Raw genomic sequence first — 15,169 nt, 5'->3', positions numbered from 1 at the left:
TAAAGAGATAAAAATGTGGCAATACCTGTGAATTAGACTGCACCTGTCCTACAGGATGTCAGTTATTGATAAGACATTCTTATTTGTGATAAACAATAACATAACGCTTAAGGTATTACTTTTAAATAAGAGAAAACACTCTCATTCTTCCTCGTCCCAAAGGTTTAAGAAGACCACATTACAGGATAACATTTCAATTTGGAACTAGTCTTTCCTAGTCGAGGGCCTGTTATTTGGAGTAATTGTTGCAGTATGTCACATGATAGAGGCTATATTTGCCAGTTTTGACTCTTAAGTCTTTGAATCACTTATTTTTTTTCGAGCTTAGTTTTTTAATTAATAGCCTTGCTTTGCTTTATGTGCTTAAGAGTGGGGTTTAGTTGTGTTTAACTAAGTTAGAAAGTGACTGTTGTGTTGCCAGACTGAAAGAAATGAGGCAAACCTCAGATTATCATGACAATGAACATCAACATTAATTACTTGTGTGTGCCTCAGCCGCAAGATGTGGAAAGAGTGTAGCCATGGAGGGGTTCAAACAATGGAGCATGTGGGTCTGCTCTGTGTGTGTGTATGCACATGTGTGGGGGAGTCCCATAACCAAGATGTTGGTTTGGGAGGATGGGAGGGAGGGGAGGGTTTAATAGGCCAGGAGGGATTCATGTTTCAGTCCATGCTTTCGCCTCTATCCCTTTTGTCTAGGTCACATTATTAATGTTAATTCCCAAAACAGAGAGGCTGCAAATTAGAATTCTGTGTGAGTGTGCAGTTTTGGAGGATCCATGTGCTATCTGTACTTTTTTTATGTTGTTTCAGCAGGTTGAATGTCAGCATTTTGTCTGACAGTAAATTCATTCAGTTCAGGCTGCTACTTGAAGTTCTGGCAATAGCAGGGTAATTATTGAAAGCTGACACATGTCCAACATATCAAAGTGAACACACACAAACATTAACACCCACAACAATAATCATATACTAAAGTTTACCTTGTATGTATCGTGTCCTGTCAAGCATTTAACAGAGACGTCTCATGACTAAAATATGCTGCATGTTTTTATGTGTACAAAATGTTATGACCTCACAAATTATAGTTATTGTACTTGAAGCCTTAAGGATACAAATATAATCAGTGGACCATTTTAAAAGTGACAAGTGAATTGGCAGAATATGCCATGTATCCGGTCTGTTTAAGTTCCTCGACTGGAATAGGTCAGATGCCAACACGTTTCTCCCTCAGACACAAACCAAACACACTGTAACACCGGCTTTGAAACAGCAGACAGATATCAGATTCAGCAGCAGACCGTGCCAGAGCACGCCACGCTTTATCCTGCTCTTAAAATGCTGCCCCGCCCTCCAGAAAGAAACGCTCAAGTTCTGACAAGTTGTCGAGCAAGGGCAGAAAAATATGTATAGGCTATGTCACTTATCTGTCTTTCATGTGTAATGCAACTGTTAACAATTTAGAGGTTCACAGCAGCACATTGCAGGAATGATTAAGATGTGAAAAAATGTTTTTTTTTTAGCCTAATCACAGATTTAATTGGCTTTACAGTGTCATTACCTTGATTCAGGATAATTGTCTATCTGAATAAAACCACAGCTTAATCTATTTTATATACCTTTTAAGCTGAGATGTTATTGGTATATTTACTAGGGTAATGCAATTTTCCAATAACTGGGCCGGCGTCTTAGGGGCCAGTAATGTCAGTCATGCACATTCTTATTGAGTTAGTAGAAGTTTGTGATTTGTAAAAAACATTTGTTTCTTTGTTAGTTTTGTTGTGAAGCACACTGTGACCTTATCAGAGCTGAAAGATTCATCGCTAAGAGATTCAGGTCAGTCATAGACGTAACATCGTATTTGTTTTATATTGGCAGGTACAAAATGTTTCCTCTTTTTTTCTGAAAGATAGTCACTTCCTTCCAGGATCAGACGATGTGCTGACTTTCTCGGCCATGATTTTAGGCTGCTGCAGCGATGACATGCAGGTTCCCACAGTATAACATATCAGTGTGATAAGATTTCTGTCGAGAAGCCATCAAGTCAGCTATGTAGTCAGATGAAACCAGCTGGGTCAACAGCTAAATATTCTTCAGGTGTGATTGTATTACAGCTTTAAGTGGTGATTATCGTCTACGCCCAAATTTCTTCTTCTTTTGTACAGTTATGTAACTTTTGGTGCTCCATTTCAACAAATGGTTTATTTTTCAGTGGTCCAATGTGAGAATTGCTTTCTTCCAGCACATGTTGTTGCTGATGTTAGCTTATTATAACTAAATAATCAGCAGACAGTTCAGTTTCCCTGTTCAGGTGTACATCTGCCCTGAGCACAGTGTTGTTTGTATAGCTGAGGCGCCACAGGGCAGAGGCTGTTAACATCCCCAAACATCTTTTTTTTTCCTGCCGTTTCAGTTTTAGTTTCATTTTTTTTTTCAGCTCAGCTCTTGGTGGAATTGTTGAACTTTAATGTATTGTTTCAGCTTCTGGTCTCAGGTTGTTTTTCTCCACTGAGATTATGACACACTTTGAGATAAGCAGCTTGTAACTCAGCCATCCTGCCATGCAAGATGGCCGTTTACTGTACGCCAACTTTATTTCACCTTAGACTTTGCCTCTGTGCCAGTGATTCAGTCATGCGTTCAGCTGGCTATAAGCCAGTCTCACATCCGTGCTGGCGGTCAAAGTTGAGGCCAGGACCTCAGACCTTTTTGCATGGATTTAGTCGGGTGAACTAATTCTCTGAGCATCCGTGTGTGACATTAGCTAATAGACACAGAAGCTGTCTTCACCCTCAGAGCAAACTGATTGGATTATGTTGGATTAACATTACTCGATTTGATTTGTTTGTATGTTTATGTGCTACCTCCACTACTCTAGGACTACTCAGTTGCCTCATAGTGCCACTCTCTTTCTTATCTCTGCTCGCAGCCTGAACTACTGATCTCTCTGTGCAGTGTGCTGCCCTACATCTGGAGGGATCAACAAGTTAAGCCACAGCCTTTTAACCCGCAAATTCTGTCTACCCATTACAAGCACGTTCACTGCAGCTGCAGTTATTCATACCATGATATTTTTGCAGCAGTGCCTTTTACTTGATGATTTAACTCTTTATCCCTGAATTCTCTGGGCTTTGATGAGAATAGAGAGGTCATTGTACAACTTAAAGGTCAAAAAAGTAGGGAGATTTTTACAGTTTAGGAAGTACCCTGCTTCCCTTTGTTCCTTTTTTCACCAACTTGCATCAGTGATGCTTGCTCCCTTCAGAAGATTAGTGGATGTAGAAAGTTGTGTGGCCCCACTGGGACGGACCTTGTTCGAGGAGTAATTACAAGCCTTTCAGAGGGTGGGCAGGGTTCAGTGGGACCCTTTTTTAATCTTGGCATTTAATTTGTGAATGTTGGGGTCTCTTGTAGGGGAAGGGCTGCTGCATGGTTGGAATTTATGGATATAGCCCCACCCTGAATGAAACATATGTATACGGAGTCACAGTGTAGCCGTCTACCACATGATACCAGCCATAATATAACGTTCCCCCTTCACACATTCCTTAGAAGTAGTTTGAGAAACTTTTTTTTTATTTAGGATCACACTTTGGCTCAGAATAGACTTACCATTAGTGTTTGGCTAACTTTCTGTTCATTTCAAAGCTCCCCTTTTTACAGGGTTACTATCTGTATGTCTGTGTGTGCTGTTGACTGAGCCCATGTTTCATACTGAAAGTCAAACAATTGGCTTTTCATCAAAGTCCCTCTGCTTTTTACGTAACCAGAGAAACTCGGTCAACAGGCTTGTAGCTAAACATTTCAGGGTCATCGACAATCTGCAGCCAACCAAATTTCCATGCTTTTTTGCTTCGCTGTTGATGTATTGCAAATGGATTTCCAAGCTTCAGTTGCTTTTTAGCTCAGTTTTTTTTTCTGTGGGTTATAGTTCCCCAAAGGCAATGTTTGCAGAGTCACTAAGGTTACTGTAAAATGATTTTTTTACAGTTTTGCGGGTCTGCTAATAGCAAAAAACATAAAGACAACACAAACCATAGAAAATATGATTGCCTATTGAAAAGGGTCAAATGTGGCTCCACTAAGAAAAAAAAGAAAGGAATTGCTCACAAAGTTGTATTGTCATGCAATCTGTTTTGCAAAAATAAATATGCTAAAGCCTCGAGCTAGGGCTGAAATGAAGAGAATTTCATGTATTACGTCACTCGGCTTGTTTGCTCAACTTGTTAGATGATCTTTAAGCCTAGAAAAAAAAACTTGTGTGTCAAATATAAAACTGTGGTGGTGGAGACAGGTACTCCATTAAGCATAGAGCCTACAGAGTTTCTGATTTTGATTATTCCCTCATCCAAATGACCCTTGAAAAATGTGCCCATTCTCAGTGTTCTGTTGTACCTGGCTGTCCATGAGGTCAACACAGCATCAGTCCTGGTTTTTATTGACACGGAAGATCTCTCCCAGCAGAACAGAAGCCCTCCATGGGAACAGGACCTGTCTGTTATTGCAGCTGCATAACATTCTTTTTAGAGGCAGCTACCCAGGACCGTACAGCTTCCACTGTTATCCACTCATGACTGCACCGGCGCGGCTCGCCACTGATGTCTGGGCCACCAGACCCACAGAGATAAACTGTTTCACACAAGCCCGGTTTTTGTGGCTCAACAGTGATAACTCAAATGTGGAAATATAAAATAGCACTACATGTTACAGTGCCACAGAAGATCGAGTAGGATATCAGCTAGCCATAACATGTGCCATGGATGTGAGTCAGAAATGTACACGTTGGCATCAGCAGGCAGCTGTTGGAAGACTTTGAACTTATAATAACCCTTTAGAAACAGCGGAAAGAGGGGATGAAGAGAGGTACAGAAAACATTTCTGATGCCTGTGCTGCTCGCTCCGAGCTGTTAAGGAAAAGGTTTTAATTTTGTGTTTAGTTTTGGTTTGTGACTTCCTTTTGGCAGGGCAGTGTCTGAGCCCAGACTTTTCAAGGCAAGAAGAGTAAATCCATAGTCTCAGTTTCTCTAACAGGGCATGTGATACTCTGATATGGTGTTTCTGCCACATTTTTCTGATTATGCTGATTGGACAAAACAATGTTACATAACAGAATATACAACAAAAGTACTACACCTGTATGACGTCTTTTTATCCATTATAACCATTGGTAATGCTTGACTCACTTCTGAAGCACTGGGTGACTGCTGGATGACACGTTTTGTTAACACCTGTATGGAAACCTGCAGGGCTTGAATCAGGCGGATGATTTTTGCTCTCTTATGACGACATGTCTAATTTTGTTCAACAAAATAGTAATTAATGTGGATGAAGTGCCTTCAAGAGTTACCTCAGGCTGAATCAGCACCGCTCTCTACCATATAGTTATCTGTCAGTTTTCCTAGGTGATTAGTTGGTATTTTTTATTTCTCCCATGAAATTGAGACCAAACTTTGCTGCATATCTTTAGTGAATCTTACCATGAAGGCAGATTGAAATATTGTTTTGTTGATTATCTTTCACAGAAAATGAATTTCTTTATACTTTGGTGTGTGTTCAAAAAGCGACACCGTGTTGCAATGTAGGAATGTTTATAGATGCTGGATTTCGTGAGTCAGTACATAGCTGAGGTGAAGGAGTGATGCTTGTGTTGTAAATCAATAGGGAGTGTCAGAAATTGTTTAAATTAAAATCCTTTGGATGTTTCTTGTGTTGTCTCACTATTGGAAGACTGTAAGAACGAATTCTGTGCAGTTTCATGAGTTGCGTGAAGGCATATTATAAAACACAGTATGGCTTCAAGGTAGATGATGGTAATTAGTGGAAATCTTTTCTTTGTTAATTTATGGTTTTGACATTAGTTTGGTTCTGTTACACGTACACATCCTTCCATCTCACACTCACACCCACATTCACACCTCACATGTTTTACACCATAGCTTTGTTTTCTTCCTGCAGCTCTCCAAACAAGTCCTTTCCAAACAAAACCTAAACAAGTTGTCCAAGGCAGTGCAGGGGGGGAGGGAGTGAGCTGGGCGGCGGCCATGGCTCAGGCTGCATCCTATTAGGACTGGGAGTGTTGAAAAGGGGTGTGGCCTGTAGCCAGTAACATCTGTGCCTGTCCCCTCTGCCCCCACAGCATTTTGCAGAGAAAGGCAGAGAGGTTTGGGAGGGAGAGGATACGCTGAGGAAAAGAACTCGTCGACCAGCTGGCTGTTTGCACGATTTCAAACAGCAGGTCATTCTGTATGGCGAGTTTATCCCTTGTTTGCCCCCCAGCCATCAAAGAGAATCAGCCTCCATCTAAGTGGAATTTTCCTCTCGGCTGATTTTGACAGCCTCTGGGAAGGTGCTTATTACCCACTCCAACCCCAAGCAGATGACTTTGAACCTGTGTGGATTACATACCTTATGGAGGAAATGCTCCACTGCGTGCCGAGTAGATGCATAGTTTTTTCTGTCGACAGTGCAGAAAGCTGGATACTGCAGTGAATTGTAGATATAAAAGGAATGCTCAGAGCACAACAGAGACGCGCTGACTCCAGGACAGGGTAAGACGAGCTCAATGAATCTGCCTATTCTACCCTATAATCAAATGAATGCAAGGAAAAGGAGTGTGAGAGCTCAAGCCGGCTATCGGCTGACTGGAATGTTTGTGTGTGTTTGGACTGCATGTGACCGGTAGATAGTTAGAGGCTATCAGTCTGCGTGTGAGGAGCTGGGGCTGCTGGTTTGCTTTATCACTCTTCAGAGCACAGAGCTGGATTCCTCTCTGTAATACGTAGGTGATTGTGTCATGTCTGTCTAATTAGGAGGTGTCGATGCAGAAAGCGGTGTTGCCGTAGGAACTGTAGTTGGGGGTGGGGGGTGACAGGGTTTGTCAACCGAGCCCCGGGGCTCATTTCTTGGTGGGAGAGTTGTCTCTGTATGCAGGGAATGCCCCATAATGACAAGGCTGCTCTGCAGATAGAGTGAGGTGGTGGTGGAAATATGTGTTCACACACACACACACACTTACACAGAGGCTACAGGCTGCTACCTCCCACCAGCTTCTCTCTCAGCTTTGGTGAACATAGCCCGTTATCAGTGTCAAGTGAGTGTGAGAGGAAGAGGATGGCATACTTTTTCCATGATGGGGGTGGAGTGCAGATAATCAGGTCAATGAAAAGGAAAGTCACCTTGAGCAGAGAGGGGTTTGCTTATTCTCCTCCCTCGTTTCCTGCTGCTACCCATCCTTCTCAGGTTCCACTCGACTCTGCCACTCTCAAGAGGCTGTGGATACTCATACTCAAAGGGCATTGCATGCTAATACTATAGAGACTGATGCATTGAAAATCGCTGACAGTCTGTGTAATGCTGCAGAATTTCATGGTACCTCTGAGTGATGGTAAGCTAGATTTTACCCTGTAATCCTTAATGGTTTTGTTTTTGTCTACTGAATTAGACAGAAAATCCTATTTTCGTCCCTATAAACATCTAGAACAGATTAAAAAGGAGGGTAATGTGCATTCTGGAAGGGGCTTACATTAAATCACTCTCCCACCCGGCTAGCACTGGTCACCCGCTGCTCTGGTTGCCATAGCAACTGAGGAAGAGGTAGGGGTTTTTAAAGGACATGCTGCTGCTCAGGGTATCCTAGGAAAGATTAGAACGCTCTCCACGCCCTATTATTGACAGTCTGTGGCATTGCATGTGCTATTATTGCTATAGTGTGCATAGTTGTGTTTGCTGTTTTTTTGCAGTGTAGGCAGATTATGTTGTTGTTGTTATTGGTGCTTTTATGGTGGTTCCAGTCATTCAAGATTTTATATCTGACCTTGTCAAATGTTTATTTCATTATCTAATATGACAACTGTCTGATGCTCACGCTTAAAGTGTTTTGTTTTCCGTCTTTTAGAGCTAGCTCTGCCTCTAATGATGCGACTAAGATGACACTAATTCACTGAAGAGGCCATATTGATCCTCTAATTCAGTGGTCCACAGCCCCTTTTTTCACAGATAAATCAGCTGCTGAGTCAGATGAACCACAGTTCCCTTTCATCAGCTTCATCAGCAACTCCATAATCCTATTTTAAAGGATACACAAAGCATTTTCCCACAGTTCACACCTTAGATATGCTTTGGTTCATCACATACAAGACAATGTAAGAACTGCAGAACATTAAGCACACAAATCATAGCTGCATGTTGAATATCACTTACCTAATTTATAAGCCAAACTTGAACTGGCAAGATAAATATAGCACATAAAAATGAAGCATGCAAAAGGTAGTTTTTTTATGCAAGTGACCCTATACTTGTGAGCTCATTTTGTATGATACCTATGTTCTGGATTATAGCTAGCAAATAAGAATAAGTAGAAACTCTGGCAAAGATATTGTCACATGCTCAAGTAGTTCCCTTCTTTGCCCCGAGTCTAACCTCCACTTGAAGGGCTGACCTATGGAAGAATGCTAACATGTTAAAAAAGAGTGGGGGGTTGGAGAGTTTATCTGCAGAACGGGTTTGACAGCCTTGCCTGTGAAAAGAGCAACAGCCTTTTAACCTGCTTTTTAATATCTGCCCTCCCTACATTTTAACCACACTCCCTACATTTTAACCACACACTCCCCATTCCTAAATGTTTTTTGTTTTTTTGCTCTGTGGTATTATTCTTTCATGTAAAGGGAAATTCCACTGATTTGAAAAGGTTGTAAGAGTTTATAGAGAGAGCTCTTAGCAGTATCTTTTGGAGAAAATGTGGCATTCTCATGTCTAATCTGAGACCAAATGCAATTATGATAATGAACTCACCAGAGAAATTGATTTTTGGAGACCATGCTAATTTGTTAAAAGCATCCAGGAGTTATGTCTGTGGATAAGACGTGCAGTTTTTCCATCTGTGTCATGCAGATTATCGAATCTGTAAAAAAATACATTTACTGAGCTCACCATTAGAGTGACCGGGCTTCACCAGTGATTGAATCCTTCCTTGGCAATAAAACAGCTTCGTAAACATCTGCCTATCAGCAAGGGATTTGCACAAACCTTTGTTCATAGACTAATGCTATTGCCTGCAAAAGATGACAACAGTCTATTCAGTTATAACACGAACAATGAACTACTTAAACTAGTCAGTTTACAGCATCATTGTCCTTATCTTTCTACTCTTCCTGTTTCTTTCTCACCAGATTATTGACTGCCGAAACAGTCTTTTATAGACTATGTCCACGATACTGTCTCTGTGATGAGGAAAAATGGGGAAGAAAATTAGATTACCTTTATTATAACATGCTAATAAAATTTGCTGCTTTTAGCCAGATACTGCAGTCTCACAGACTATAGACTATTTTTGAATATTACAGTTGTCATACTGACCTAATTTAACCAGAAAGCAAGAGCATTATTTGCTGTTTTAACGAAGTGAGACTTTTAGTGTAGTATGGGCTTTTTAAAATAGTTTTATATTTAAATGTTGTCCCTTTTAATGTAAATTTTAAATGCATGGAAATGTAGATTTTCACAAACTACCAGTGTTTTGATTCCATTGCATTCCATTAGTGTGTTGTGTGTTGTTTTATAGGCATGGCTGTTACAGCCCACTATTATTGCTTAAAACTCCTACAAGGAAACTGGCCTGTAGTGTAAAAGGTATCAGCTGGAGGAAGACATGTTTCCTTTGTCTGTCTCCTTTCTCCCCGCCCTTACCGTGTCTCTGTATGTTAATTCTGTAATCCGAGAGACACTTCAGCACTGCTCCCTCAGCCATGTGACATAAATGCTCCAGAGGCAGTGCCTTTGTCATATCTTGACACACAGTTATGACACTAAAACGCTCCTGAGCAAACAAGCCAAACATCTCTGCTACTGTAACGTCATTCCTTTTACACACAGGACAGTTCTGATAGCTTCGGTTGACTGGCTGCCAATGAGAAGTGATTGATTTTAATCTCCTCTTAACCTGCCAGTCAGCATTCCTGTCATGGCCCAGTTATTTTCTGACAAGTGTCCAACTCTGCATGTGTTTACTCATTGTGTACTTAGGGCGCCATTAAATAATTGGCATAATGATGGCTATGCATGTTGCCCAGCTGTGTAAGACAATTGGACACCGCTGTGTTGTTTCTGTTAAATCAGGCAGTAAAACATGTGGCAAAGCAGCATTTTCAACATAAAAATAATTCATATGTAACGGTTTTGGGATTAACGTGTTAATCAAGAGACCACTTCACTGCACAACAATTACTTTTGGATGTTTCATTTTGTGACTGTGGTCAAATAATGCTCTTACACTAAAACCCTTTTTTAGCTTCATAAGCTAAGCATAAAGCCACTGTTCAAATACCAGTTTTGTGACTGATTTTCAGTTGGGCAGCTCCAGGCTAACCTTATTCTGTGAAAGTCCTGAGCCTTTATATTCATCTGTCCACACTGATCCAAAATAAATTACAAACTGCAGGGCACAACAATCCTGGTGGTCTCCAAAAGTCTCTTGTGCTGAGAGCGAGTGCAGCATGCAGCAAGTGCACTTGCCAAACCCTCAGCGGTGCTTGCAATGCCACTTTAACACAATGGGGCATGTTATGCTTCACCTAACTACGTTTTGTCAGTGTAAGAGACAACGCAATGCAGTTTAGTGTGGCAGTAAAAGCAAATACCAGCTATGTCGAGTTGCTTGGCATCGAGAATACTGTGGCACCATGATCATTAAATCGTAAGTCCGTTCATTCCCAAATCCTAAATCAGAAAAGAAGATTAAACTTCTGTGCACCAGATACCTTTCTGGTCTGCCCATAATAACCAGCCATACTCATATATCCAAGCATGCTGCTAACAGCTGTGAAGTGTTTTCCACATAAAGATCTTATCAAAATAATTAGGATTTCATTAGCTTTTGATGAGACAAAATATAGGAGCATTGGAGACGTAACATTGAACAAGAATGATAACATCAGTAGAATTACACTATATAGGTTTCATTTTCTTGGCCAAATAATATTTTTATTTACACTGTGTACACAGATCAAGGTTTAGACGCAGTGTCTGCAATGCAGCAGAAAGGGATTCATTAAAATTATTGCTATTTACACTGTTAACACACAGGAGAGATATAATATACCTTAAACTATTTAAGGTGAACCAACCTTGCTGTTGAGTTTACTACATGTATAAATTTATCTTATACTCACATTCTTGTTCATAGTTTTAGCTCAGGAGAGCTGTAAATATTGTTACATTACAGCCAACATTAATGCAATTTGGGATTAGGGTGTTAGACATTAGTGGCCAATATCAAAAATTAAAACTCAATCTCAGGGCCAGAAACTGCTGAGAGATGCCAGCTGGGGCAGAAAAAGGTATTTCACACATCTGTTTTCAATACACTGCTGTCCACTGTGTTCTCCTTCCAAGGTTGAATTCCTGCTCCAACTCAAGCACATGCCGGGTTATTAGCATCAGCTTGAAGTTGACCTGTTAGTGTTTATGATTTAAATACAAAGCTACCTATATAATGACAACACAAGTGATTTATGTGGATTCTATTTAGTGAGTTGGGTTTAAATCAATAATAAATACAGGGTTTACAGTCTTTGCTTATGTCGCTTAGTGTTGTTTTGAAGTTATTATTGGTAAAATTAGTAAAGGAGGTAGCAAAATGGACAAAAGCAGCCTTGTTGAAGCTGGAAGGAGACAGTGTCAGGTCATCTTTGAATTCTTGCTCTCTGTACATGTTTAGAAAGTGAGTGTCTCTCTGTGTTTAGCTTAAGACGCTCTGCTCATCTTCTGTCTTTTGTCCAGCAGTCTTGACAGCTGTGTGGGTTTTATTTGAGGGGTCTTGGGAAGTCACCATGCACAGACACTCACACTCATTTCACAAACACTGGGATTCTTTTTGTCATTTGGACTCACGCCAGGTCACACGCCAAACCACATGGTCAAGACAACAACAAGACTCTCCAAAGACAGAGCTCTCCTTTGGACAAAGAGACAAGTGTTTGTTTGAATTTGTGTGGGTGGGTCTAATTATTGGATGTGTATGAATGAAGGAGTACGGAAGAATCTGTCTTGTACTCTAAGGAGCAGCCTAGAAAAGAAATGATGTTTTTTCTAGTGCAGTCTATGAGTCGATTTATGCCTGAAAAATGGGCATTCTTCATGATTATGTGGAAAGTGCAGCTGTTACAAGACATAATCATCAACTTTCTGACTGTTAACATTTCAGACATGCCTCCTCCAGCATTAATTCCTGGAAACAGCCATTAATTGTGGTAACTTGTACTGCTGAGACAGTAAAGAGCTAGTTTAGTGAGGTTGGACATCCAAGAACTACAAATCAGCTTTCCTTTCTATCAGAGCAGGTGATAGTGGATGGTGTTGTTCTAGGTTACAAGGTTCACCTGGCTATGAGAGGAATGTCCTCTTGTTGTAACAAGCCTGTGTTATGTTGGGAACCTTGACCGTCTGACAGACAAGCTCCAGAGACTAATGTCAGAGCACTCGGGCCTTATAGGTTAAAAATTACACACACCAAGTCTTTGCAGTGACATGGCCTGCATGTTCCACACCTCCATGTATACACACTCCAATTGCTGAGCCATGTCACGTCCACAGCTGGATGAGGACCAGCATTGTCCCACTTTGCTACACAGGTTTATACAAAGTTTACAGCCTGCTTTAGCTAATGGAAAAGATGGTCGGTTTCTGGACTAATATGGTCATAGAAGGCTTTGAAATGCTTCTTCCCTTTATGCTAGAATAAATGGTGAGCGTGAAGTGAGGCAGCTGCTGCTGAGGCCTCTGGTAGGCAATTTAGAAAAGGCAAGGATGTGTCAAAATAAATACACTATTCAGTGTGTTAGTAAGAGTGAGCTGATGTGTACTTTATCCCACGTGTGGCCAGTTAACCTCAGGCACCTTCTCTCTGTAGTACAATATACACTTTTCATTCACTGCACATTATATATCAGTACGTTTGTTGTACTAATATACACAGTGTGTCCATTCTTGTCATGGAACAAGGTTTGTATTTATTAGTTTTGTTTCATGTCAGCTATTTATAGTTGATTCATTCTACTGAAACAAAATAATACATTGTTAAATGATATCTTTGTACTCATACTTTGAATATGTTCCTTTTAGATTTGCTTCTTTTGTTTTCATGTAGAGACAACAAACATTTTACAGTGAAGGATAAGATTCATATCTCTGATTTAAAGATTTCTCTGTTGGCAGCATCTCTAGTGGGTCTTGTTTTAAAAAAAAACAGCTGCTGGACAGAGGAAATCCAGATGAACCGAATACTGTGACTAAACTGGGATAGTGATGGCATCAGGCTTTATTTAGGTAGACCTCAAAATTTACTTTTTATAATTTGACTCTTCTTAGCTGCCAGAGGAAATGTCCTCACTTTCTCCCTTGGAAGAAATAACTTTAGCCATCGTATGTTGCCTCAGCTCACTGAGAATAGTCACCCACAATGTTTGATTACAGCTGAGGACGTGACCTGGCTGCACTAAATTTAGAAATGCATGACACTGCGCATGATACGTTCTGTCTGGGTGTAAGCCTTTAACTTATAGGTGATCATTTGGAAAAAGTCAAATGAATGTGCTTATATGATCAGTGAGTTAAAAGATGTCCAGAAATTCCTGCAGGTCAGCACAGCGTCTGTGGTTTATGATACTTGGCTTCACACCACTGGTCACAGAAATGAGGGAGAGTGTAGAGCTGTTTTTGTGACATGCTGACGACAGCGCCCTTGTGGATATCTGGGTATTATATCTTAATTTGTTAGACAGCAAGAGAGCACTTTATTTCCTTATTCCTGTTTGAAGATGAACCAGCAGGTCAGGGTACACAGACTGCAGCTTGCTATCTTTCCTGTTTGTCAGGAAATTATTAAAGTCATTCATCTTCCATACTTTTCATTTCTTTTACAAAATAGTCTGCAAAACTATCCAGTAGTTGTAAAGGGATTCCAGGCCCTGCCATGGCAGTGGAACAACAGGGAGACTAGATAGATGTTTCTTCCATCAAAGTAAATCAGGCAGTCTCAGTCTTTGACAGGAACAGTCCACTAATCTGCATTGCCTGTCTTTGTGTTTATATTGTGGTTTAACATTCATCAGACTCACAGTGTGATTCATTGATTCATTTATGCATTTATTACATGATCAACCATCAGCCCTTTTTAACATATTTTCTATCTTTTCCTCCTTTGCCATGCTATTTTGCTTTCTTGTTTTGAAGCATTGCTGGTTTAAGAAAATCCAGGTGTTGTCTTTTATTTAAGTGGACTTAACTGGAAAGGAATTATGATGTTGTTTGTTCTGCCTGTTCCTGCAGTAGAAACATACCTTAATCAGCCTAAAATATATTGCTTTGAATAAGGCAGTGTACTTGACTACTGCTGGGCTGGTTAGATCCTCCCAGCCCTCCTCAGTAATGCCACTCACTTATGACAGCTGAACTTGATGTATTTATATCTGGTATATACAGGCAAGGCAGATGGTGCAATACTCTACAACAATTGCTCACATTTCCTACATTACTGGTAAAACTGCAGCTGCTACAGACCAAATTAAATGTGTAATTGTGTCTACTGAATAAGACAGCAGGAACGACCAGCTAGTTGGACGTTATTTTCAGAAGGACGGGCGCAGTGTAAATATTGCATATCTCCCTTGTTGTTTAAGCAGTATCCAGGCGTACTGATAATGTTCCATCTGCTTGGTTTTGCTCTTGACCAACTCATACTCCAAAAGTCTCTCACAAACCTCTCACCACGGCCATTGTAAACACACCCCTCTAATCAGCAGTCGTTAGATCTTTAGAGCTTTAAAGCTGATGCTGAATAGGAAGGAAGGGGAGATGAGAAGGCCTGAATGCACTAATCCAGGCAAATGATGGTCTCCGTTTCAAACATCACACTCTTATGACAGGTTTTTATTGTGTAAGTGATATAATTGGATCTTTCAGTTCTTGCCCTCTAGTGATAGAGCACATTGTACTTTCCCTTCAGTTAAGTATGACCCTGCATCATTAACCAATACCAGAGGAAGAGGTTCAGGTTGTAAATGTGGAAAAATGCTGCATTCATAGATTTTGTGCTTTTGATCCATAATTAACAGTTCTTGCTGTGAGAGAATTGAGTCTTTGTGTTTAATACCATTTTAATGGCATGTCTTAAGCT

The 15,169-nt window shown here is 40.5% G+C and overlaps 1 protein-coding gene across 3 annotated transcripts in view; it reads left to right on the top strand.

Annotated features, from left to right (window-relative positions):
* Positions 1 to 15,169, top strand: part of daam1b (dishevelled associated activator of morphogenesis 1b) — a 40,160-nt gene that overhangs the window by 5,254 nt on the left and 19,737 nt on the right. Inside the window, exon 1 of one of the 3 annotated variants that reach the window (XM_028397006.1) lies at positions 6,152 to 6,548. The exons of the other annotated variants lie outside the window; for them this stretch is intronic. The gene's annotated coding sequence lies outside the window, so the exon portion shown is untranslated. Of the gene's footprint in view, positions 1 to 6,151; positions 6,549 to 15,169 lie in introns of those variants that run through there. 3 annotated transcript variants of the gene reach the window in all.

This window comes from Parambassis ranga, chromosome 24, assembly GCF_900634625.1.
Source record: "Parambassis ranga chromosome 24, fParRan2.1, whole genome shotgun sequence".
Classification (NCBI taxonomy): Eukaryota; Metazoa; Chordata; class Actinopteri; family Ambassidae; genus Parambassis; species Parambassis ranga.
Note: the sequence above shows the minus strand (reverse complement) of the source record. Positions and strands in the feature narration are given on the sequence as shown.